The sequence below is a fragment of the Durio zibethinus genome, chromosome 3 (genome assembly GCF_047325235.1).
Source record: "Durio zibethinus cultivar Kanyao isolate XHJ-2024 chromosome 3, ASM4732523v1, whole genome shotgun sequence".
Taxonomy (NCBI): domain Eukaryota; kingdom Viridiplantae; phylum Streptophyta; class Magnoliopsida; order Malvales; family Malvaceae; genus Durio; species Durio zibethinus.
The window spans coordinates 26,622,501-26,632,500 of NC_143164.1; positions in this window are offsets into that span (position 1 = coordinate 26,622,501).

Genomic DNA, 10,000 nt, shown 5'->3' on the forward strand with positions numbered 1-10,000 from the left:
ATGTTGGCATTGCATGGGCCTCGACGCACCGATCAAGTGGCAGAGAGCGCCCAACATGGAGCGCAAGCGTTGTGCGTGTCGAGCACGTGAAATGCGTAGCATCAGATGAACGGGGGCCGAGAGCCCGCGCCCGCTAATCGTTTCGCATCTGCGAGCATGATCAAACGCCAATGCACCAATCAGACCACGCAGGATTAGGTGGCACACTTGGGACACCGGCCACGATTGACGTCCGACCTGTGGCCCCTCGAGACACAAGACAGATGAGGGATGGTGAGACATCTAGTTTCCATCGATTCAGGTATGCAACACAGGATCCCAATTGTGCCCCCTGGGTACGATGACCGCATAGGGGGAGATTGAAAAGGATGACGGGTCGATAGTTTGATGCATCGAGCATCGAGCCTGCCAACACGCACAACCATAGCACCACTCATATGCCCATTGTGTACAAGAGGCAGCATCCACGCACGTCGGTCCACAACCGACCCGATCGATTACTCGACGAGCGAGCGGAGGAAACGACGTGCGAGGCCACACCACAACCGCTTGGCACGAGAAAAACACCAGCAAGGGCCACGAGACTGCCCCTGCCATCTGACAGGCAACAACAAAGTGACACCACCAATGCTTGGCCTGGTCGGGACCGCATGCGCGAGCTCCGCTGACACCACCCCAGGGGGAAGTTACCCGATTCAGGGACTTGTTCCTGGGGTCTTGGGTAGCGTAGGTTGCATGCACGGCCTCGTCGAGGCCTAGGCATTTTTTATGATCGAGGAGAAGGGACCGCGAGACTGTCAAATATCGAAAGACCTGGCTGGGCCAACCCCGCAACCGCGGCTTCTACTCGCACCACCCCAGGGAGCCGTTGCCCAATTCAGGGACTTGGTCTGGGGTCTAAGGTAGTATCTGCCGTGTACACAGGTTCGAGCTCAGCTCTTCTTTTTTGCATGCACGTCAATCGATCGAGGCCATGGGCGCCTGCCAGTCACTCGAGCAACCAGTCACCGAATAAAATGGCGGGAAGGCATGCACGCCTTGTATTTCGTTTAAGGGACGTTGCCCTGAGTGTACGCAATAGGAGGCCCATCACGCACACCTACTCCCCTCGTGGAGGGGGAGAGGGGGTGCCGGACCACCACCCTCTAAAGAGCATTAGAGATTTTACAGATCTGCTACCAATAGACGTTAAAGTGTCTGAAACGGGGACACTTTTTCCAAATAGGCATATCCCACACTGAGGGTGAGCAGGTGCCGATGGTGGTTGGGGCATGTGGCCGCACCAAGGGCCAGCGCGTGTCGATGGTGGTCGATCCGACTGCCTGCACCAAGGGTCAGCATGTGCCGATGGTGGTCGAGGCAACCGCCCACACCAGATCGAGGCATGTGCCCATACCAAGGCCCGACATGTGCCGATGGTGTTTGAGGCAACCGCCCACACCAGGGGCCATCTTCTACCGATGGTGGTCGAGTAAGAGCCCGCACCAAAGGCCGGCTTATGTCGGTGGTGCCCGAGGTAACCGCCCACACCGAGGGCCATCTTTTACCGATGGTGGTCCAGGCAACCGCCCCCAACAAGGCCCAGCACGTGCTGATGGTGTTCGAGGCAATCGCCCGCACTAGGGGCCATCTTTTGTCGATGGTGGTCGAGGCAAGAGCCCACACCAAAGGCCGGCTTGTGCCGATGGTGCTCAAGGTAAATGCCCATACGAAGGCCTACCACGTGCCAATGGTGTTCGAGGTAACTGCCCGCACCGAAGCCCAGTATGTGCCGATGGTGGTCGACGCAATCGCTCGCACCAAGGCCCAGCATGTGCCGATGGTGTTCGACGTAACCGTCTGCACCAGGGGCCATCTTGGGTCGATGGTAGTCCACGCAACCGCCCGCACCAAGGATCGGCTTGTGTGGATGGTGGTTCAGGTAACCACCCGCACCAGGGGCCATTTTCTACCGATGGTGGTCAAGGCAACCGCCCGTACCAAAGACTAGCACGTGCCGATGGTGGTCGAGGCAACCGCCCGCACCAAGGCCCAGCATGGGTCGATGGTGTTTGACGCAACTGCCCGCACCAGGGGTCATCTTGTGCCAATGGTGGTTGAGGTAACCACCCGCACCAAGGGTCGTCTTGTGCCGATGATGGTCAAGGCAACCGCCCTCACCAAGGGTCAACTTGTGCAGATGGTGGTCGAGGCAACTGCCTGCACCAGGGGCCATTTTCTGCAGATGGTGGTTGAGACAAGAGCCCGCACCAAGAGCCGGCTTATGTCGATGGTGGTTGAGGCAACTGCCCGCACCAGAGGCCATCTTCTGCCAATGGTGGTCGAGGTAACTGCCTACACCAGGGGCCATCTTCTGTCGATGGTGGTCGAGGCAACCGCCCGCACCAGCATGTGCCGATGGTGGTTGAGGTAAGAGCCCGCACTAAGGGTTAGCTTGTACCGATGGTGCTCGAGGCAACCGCCCCCACCAGGGGCCATCTTCTACCAATGGTGGTCGAGGTAACCGCCTACACCAAGGCCCAGCATGTACCGATGGTGGTCGAGGCAACAGCCTACAGCAAGGGCCAGCATGTACCGATGGTGTTCGACGTAACCGCCCGCACCAGTGGCCATCTTGTGCTGATGGTGGTCGAGGTAACCGCCCGTACCAAGGGTCGGCTAGTGCCGATGGTGCTCGAGGCAACCACTCGTACCAAGGCCCAGCACGTGCCGATGGTGTTCGAGGCAACCTCCTGCACTAGGGGTCATCTTCTACCGATGGTGGTCGACGCAACCGCCCGCACCAAGGCCCCGCATGTGCCGATGGTGTTCGACGTAGCCGCCCGCACTAGGGGCCATCTTGTGTCGATGGTGGTTGAGGTAACCCCCCGCACCAAGGGCCGACTGGTGCCGATGGTGTTCGAGGCAATCGCCCACACCAAGGCTCGGCATGTGTCGATAATGGTCGAGGCAACCGCCTATACCAGGGGCCATCTTGTGCCGATGGTGGTCGAGGCAATCGTCCGTACCAAGGGTCGACTTGTGTCGATGGTGGTCGAGGCAACCGCCCGCACCAAGGGTTGGCATGTGTCGATGGTGATCGAGGCAACCACCCCCACCAGGGCCCAGCTTACTCTTTGAGACAAGCATATGACTACTAGCAGGATCAACCAGGTAGCATAAATTTGGGACATTGGCACTGCGTGTGCCTCGATGCACCGACCGAGCGGTGTATAGAGCCCGACACGGAGCGCAAGCATCGTGTGTGTCAAGCACATGAAATGCATAGCATCAGACAAACGGGGGCTGAGAGCCCGCGCCCGCTAAATGTTTCACATTCGAGAGCACGATCGAACGTCGGTGCACCAATGCAACCACGGAGGATTGAGTGGCACGCTTGGGACACCGACCACGATTGACATCCAACCCGTGGCCCCTCGGGACACGAGACGGATGAGGGATGGTGAGACATTCGGTTTCCATCGATTCAGGTATGTAACACAGGATCCTGATCATGCCCCCTGGGTACGATGATCGCATGGGGGGAGATTGAAGAGGATGATGGACCGACAGTTCGATGCATCGAGCATGGAGCCTACCAACACGCACAACCATAGCACCACTCATACGCCCATTGCGTACAAGTGGCAGCATCCACGCACGTCGATCCACAACCTGTCTGATCGATTACTCGATGAGCAAGCGAAGGAAATGACGTGCGAGGCCATGCCACAACCGCTTGGCACGAGAAAAACATGAGCAAGGGCCACGAGACTGCCCCTGCCATCCGATAGGCAACAACAAAGTGACACCACCAATGCTTGGCCCAGCTGGGATCGCACGTGTGAGCCCCGCTGACACCACCCCAGGGGGACGTTGCCTGATTCAGGGACTTGTTCCTGGGGTCTCGGGCAGCGTCGACTATGTGCACAGCCTCATTGAGGCCTAGAAGTTTTTATGGTCGATGAGAAGGGACCGCGAGATCGTCAAATACCGAGAGGCCTGGCTGGGCTAAGCCCGCAACCGTGAGTTCTGCTCGCACCACCCCAGGGAGCCATTGCTTGATTCAGGGACTTGATCTGGGGTCTAGGGCAGCATCCACCGCATGCACGGGCTCTAGCTCAGCTTTTTTTTTTGCATGCATGCCAACCGATCGAGGCCATGGGCGCCTACTGGTCACCAGAGCAACCAGTCACCGGACAAAACGGCCAGAAGGCATGCACACCCTGTATTTCACTCGAGGAACGTTGCCCTGGGTGTACACAATAGGAGGCCCATCACGCACACTTACTCCCCCCGTGGGGGGGAGAGGGGGTGCCGGACCACCACCCCCTAAAGAGCATTAGAGATTTTACAGATATGCTACCAGTAGACGTTAAAGTGTCTGAAACAGGGACATTTTTTCCAAACAAGCATATCTCGCACCGAGGGTGAGTAGATGCCGATGGTGGTTGGGGCATGTGCCCGTACCAAGGGCTAGCGAGTGCCGATGGTGGTCGATGCGATTGCCCGCACCAAAGGCCAGCATGTGCCGATGGTGGTCGAGGCAACCGCCCGTACCAGATCGAGGCATGTGCCTACACCAAGGCCCGACATATGCCGATGGTGTTCGAGGTAACCGCCCACACCAGGGGCCATCTTCTACCGATGGTGGTCGAGGTAAGAACCCGCACCAAGGGCCAGCTTATGCTGATGGTGCTGGAGGCAACCGCCCGCACCAAGGCCTGGCACGTGCCGATGGTGTTTGAGGACAACCGCTCGCACTAGGGACCAGCATGTACCGATGGTGTTCGAGGTAACCACCCACACCAGGGGCCATATTCTACCGATGGTGGTCGAGGCAAGAGCTCGCACCAAGGGCCAGCTTATGTCGATGGTGCTCGAGGCAACCACCCGTACAAAGGCCTAGCATGTGCCGATGGTGTTCGAGGCAATCGGTCGCACCGAGGCCCAGCATGTGCTGATGGTGGTCGAGACAATTGCCCGTACCAAGGCCCAGCATGTGCCGATGGTGTTCGACGTAACCGCCCGCACCAGGGGCCATCTTGTTTTGATGGTGGTCGAGGCAACCGCCCGCACCATGGCCCAGTATGTGCCGATGGTGTTCGATGCAACCACCCCCACCAGGGGCCATCTTGTGCCGATGGTGGTCGAGGCAATCACCCGTACCAGGGGTCGACTTGTGCCGATGGTGGTCGAGGCAACTGCTCGCACCAAGGGCCGACATGTGCTGATGGTGATCGAGGCAATCGCCCGTACCACGGCCCAGCTTGTGCCGATGGCGATCAAGGCAAGTGCCCGTACCAAAGGGCAGCCTGTGTCGATGATGGTCGATACATGTGCCATCACCATGCGCCATCATGTGCCATTGATGGTCGAGGCCTTGGTCGAAGTTCAATTTTGAGCCACAGTGCACATGCTGGGCTCAGGCATGTACTGGTTTCACATTTTTTTCACCTGAGGCACCATCGTCGGAGCATCGTCAGAGAGCCTAACTGGCAGCATTGGTGGTTTCGACGATTGGGGGACCGGGGGGTGTGCGCACATGATGTGCGATGGGTGCTGGTACTTGGCCTTTATATTGCCCCCCTATCCCTCATCAAACTTCAAGAACTCACACCCCCTTAAAGAGCATTTGAGATTTTATAGGTTTGCTGCCAGTAGCCATTAAAGTGTCTGAAATGGGGACACTTTTTTCAAACGGTCACAAAATCTTCTCCACTTCGAGTTTTTAGCTGAATTGTTTTGTGCATGCCAACAAAAATACAAGGATCACTTCTACCAAATTTGGGGACAAAACTCTTTCTAAAAAAATTTTAAAAAATCCTGAACCACAAAAAGTTTCAAAAATTGTGAAAAATAGAAAACGGGTTGTCTTGCCACGAAACTTCACGTGAAGGCTTAGGGGACCATTGTATGAATTTACAAGCCATAAAAATGGCATTGGCATGGCAGAAATATGAAGATGTGCTTGAACCCACCTACCACCCGTTGGATCCACGGCTTGCGCATCCTGCCTCTCTGGCCGGCTGAGCGTCCGCACGTTCGTTTCACGGGTTGACTTAGGCATACAGAGTTCATCCCCAGTCTAAGCATATGGAGTTCATTCCCAGTCTAAGATCGGACTGGACCGAGGGTTACAGTAGTAGGATCGGTAGCACGTAGGGGGGGATCGGGCCGATCCCCGGCTTGCGCATTCTGCCTCTTCGACCGGTTGAGCGCCCGCATGCCTGTTTCATGGGTTGGCTTAGGCATAGGGAGTTCATTCCATGTCTAAGCCCCAGCCGAACCGAGGGTTGTGGTAGTGGGACCGACAGTACGCAGAAGGGGACCAAACCGATCCCCAACTTGCGTATTATGCCTCTTCGATCGGCTCAACACCTGTACGCTCATTTTGTGGGTTGACTTAGGCATACGGAGTTCATTCCCAGTCTAAGATCGGATCGGACTGAGGGTTGCGATAACAGGATCGACAGCACGCAGGGGGGACCGGGTTGATCCCTGGCTTGTACATTCTGCCTCTCCGACCTGTTGAGCGCCCGCACACCCATTTCGTGGGTTGGCTTAGGCATAGGGAGTTCATTCCATGTCTAAGCCCCAGCCAGATCGAGGGTTGTGGCAGCAGGACCGGTAGCACATAGAGGGGGACTGGGCCGATCCTCGGCTTGCGCATTATGCCTTTTCGGCCGACTCAACGCCCGCACACTCGTTTTGTGGGTTGACTTAGGCATACGGAGTTCATTCCTAGTCTAAGATCAAAGCGGACCGAGGGTTGTGGTCGCAAGATCGACAGCACGCAGGGGGGACCGAGCTGATCCCCGGCTTACGCATTCTGTCTCTCCAGTCGACTGAGTGCCCGCACGCTCGTTTCATGGGTTGGCTTAGGCATACGGAGTTCATTCCATGTCTAAGCATACGGAGTTCATTCCCATTCTAAGATCGGACCGGACCGAGGGTTGCGACAACAGGACTAGCAGTAGAATCGACAGCACGCACGCGGGATCGGGTCGATCCCTAGCTTGCGTATTCTGCCTCTCCGGTCGGTTGAGTGACTGCACGCTCGTTTCGTGGGTTGGCTTAGGCATATGGAGTTCATTCCATGTCTAAGCCCCAGCCGGACCGAGGGTTGTGGCAGTAGGATCGGCAGCGGGATCGGTAGCACCTAGAGAAGGATAGGGCTGATCCCCGGCTTGCGCATTATGCCTCTCTGGCCGACCTGTCCGGCCAGCTCAACACCCGTATGCCCATTTCAGGGGTTGACTTAGGCATACGGAGTTGATTCCAAGTCTAAGCATAGAGAGTTCATTCCCAGTCTAAGCATACGTTGGCACCACGTGGGCCTCGACGCACCGACCGAGCGGTGGAGAGAGCCCGTCGTGGAGCGCAAGCATCGTGCGTGTCGAGGACGTGAAATGCGTAGCATCGGACGAACGGGGGCCGAGAGCCCGCACTCGCTAAACATTTCACATCCGAGAGCATGATCGAATGTTGATGCACCAATGTGGCCATGGAGGATTGGGTGGCGTGCTTAGGACATCGGCCACGATTGACGTTCGACCCGTGGCCCCTCGGGACACAAGACGGATGAGGGATGGTGAGACATCTAGTTTCCATCGATTTAGGTATGCAACACAGGATCCCGATCACACCTACTGGGTACGATGATCGCATGGGGGGAGATTGAAGAGGATGATGGGTCGATAGTTCGATGCATCGAGCATGGAGCCTGTCAACATGCACAACCATAGCACCACTCATATGCCCATTGTGTACAAGTGGCAGCATCCACGCGCGCCGGTCCATAACCCACCCAATCAATTACTCGATGAGTGAGCAGAGGAAACGACGTGCGAGGCCATGCCACAACCACTTGGCAAGAGAAAAACACGAGCAAGGGCCACGAGACTGCCCCTGCCATCCAACAGGCAACAACAAAGTGACACCACCAATGCTTGGCCCGATTGGGCCCGTACACGTGAGCTCTGTTGACACCACCCCAAGGGGACGTTACCCAATTCAGAGACTTGTTCCTGGGGTCTCAGGCAGTGTAGGTTGCGTGCACAGCCTCGTTGAGGCCTAGGCATTTTTGTGGTCGATAAGAAGGGATCACGAGATCATCAAATACTAAGAGACCTGGCTGGGCCAAGCTCGCAACTGCGACTTCTACTCGCACCACCCCAGGGAGCCGTTACCCGATTCAGGGACTTGGTCTGGGGTCTAGGGTAGCATCCGTCGCGTGCATGGGCTCGAGCTCAGCTCTTTTTTTTCACATGCATGCCAACCGGTCGAGGCCATAGGTGCCTGTCAGTCACCGGAGCAACCAGTCCTCAAACAAAATGGTCGGAAGGCATGCACACCCTGTATTTCGCTCAAGGGACATTGCCCTGGGTGTACGCAATGGGAGGCCCATCACACACACCTACTCCCCCCGTGGGGGAGGGAGAGGGGGTGCCGGACCACCACCCCCTAAAGAGTATTAGAGATTTTATAGATATGCTACCAGTAGACATTAAAGTGTCTTAAACGAGGACACTTTTTCCAAACAGGCATATCTCGCATCGAGGGTGAGCAGGTGCCGATGGTGGTTGGGGCATGTGCCTGCACCAAGGGCCAGCGCGTACCGATGGTGGTCGATGCGAGTGCTCGCACCAAGGGCCAGCGTGTGCCGATGGTGGTCAAGGCAATCACCCGTACCAGATCAAGGCATGTGCCCACACCAAGGTCGGCATGTGAAAATGGTGTTTGAGGTAACCGCCCACACCAAGGCCATCTTCTACCGATGGTGGTCGAGGCAAGAGCCCGCACCAAGGGCCGACTTGTACCGATGGTGCTCGAGGCAACCGCTCCCACCAAGGGCCATCTTCTGTCGATGGTGGTCGAGGCAATCGCCCGTACAAAGGCGCAGCACGTGTCGATGGTGTTCGAGGCAACCGCCCGCACCAGGGGCCATCATCTACCGATGGTGGTCGAGGCAAGAGCCCACACCATAGGCTGGCTTGTGCCTATGGTGCTCGAGGTAACCACCCGTACGAAGGCCTAGCACGTGCTGATGGTGTTCGAGGCAACCGCTCGCACCGACGCCCAGCATGTACCGATGGTGTTCGACGCAACCGTTCGCACCAGAGGCCATCTTGTGTCGATGGTGGTCGAGGCAACCACCCGCACCAGGGGCCATTTTCTACCGATGGTGGTCGAGGCAACCGCCCGCACCAAGGGTTAGCTTGTGTAGATGCTGGTCGAGGTAACCGCTCGCACCAGGGGCCATTTTTTGTCAATGGTGGTCGAGACAAGAGCCCGCACCAAGGGTTGGATTGTGTCGATGGTGGTCGAGGCAACCGCCCACACCAGGGCCCATCTTCTGTCGATGGTGGTCGAGGCAACCGCCCACACCAAGGCCCAGCATGTGCCGATGGTGGTCGAGGCAAGAGCTCGAACCAAGGGTCAGCTTGTACCGATGGTGCTTGAGACAACCGCCCGCACCAGAGGCCATCTTATGTTGATGGTGGTCGAGGCAACCGCCCGCACCAAGGCCCAGCATGTGCCGATGGTGTTTGAGGCAATCGTTCTCACCAAGGCCTAGCATGTGCCGATGGTGTTCGACACAACCGCCCCTACCAGAGGCCATCTTCTACTGATGGTGGTCGAGGCAACCGCCCGCACCAAGGCCCAGCATGTGCCGATGGTGTTCGGCACAATCGCCCACATCAGGGGCCATCTTGTGCCAATGGTGGTCGAGGCAACCGCCTGCACGAAGGGTCGGCTAGTGCCGATGGTGCTCGAGGCAACAGCCAGCACCAAGGCCTGGCACTTGTCGATGGTGTTCGAGGTAACCGTCTGCACCAAGGGTCATCTTCTACCGATGGTGGTCGAGGCAACCGCCCGCACTAAGGGTCGGCTGGTGCCGATGGTGTTTGAGGCAATCGCGTACACCAAGGCTCGGCATGTACCGATGGTGGTCGAGGCAACCGCCTGCACCATGGCCCAGTATGTGCCGATGGTGTTCGATGCAACTGCCCACACC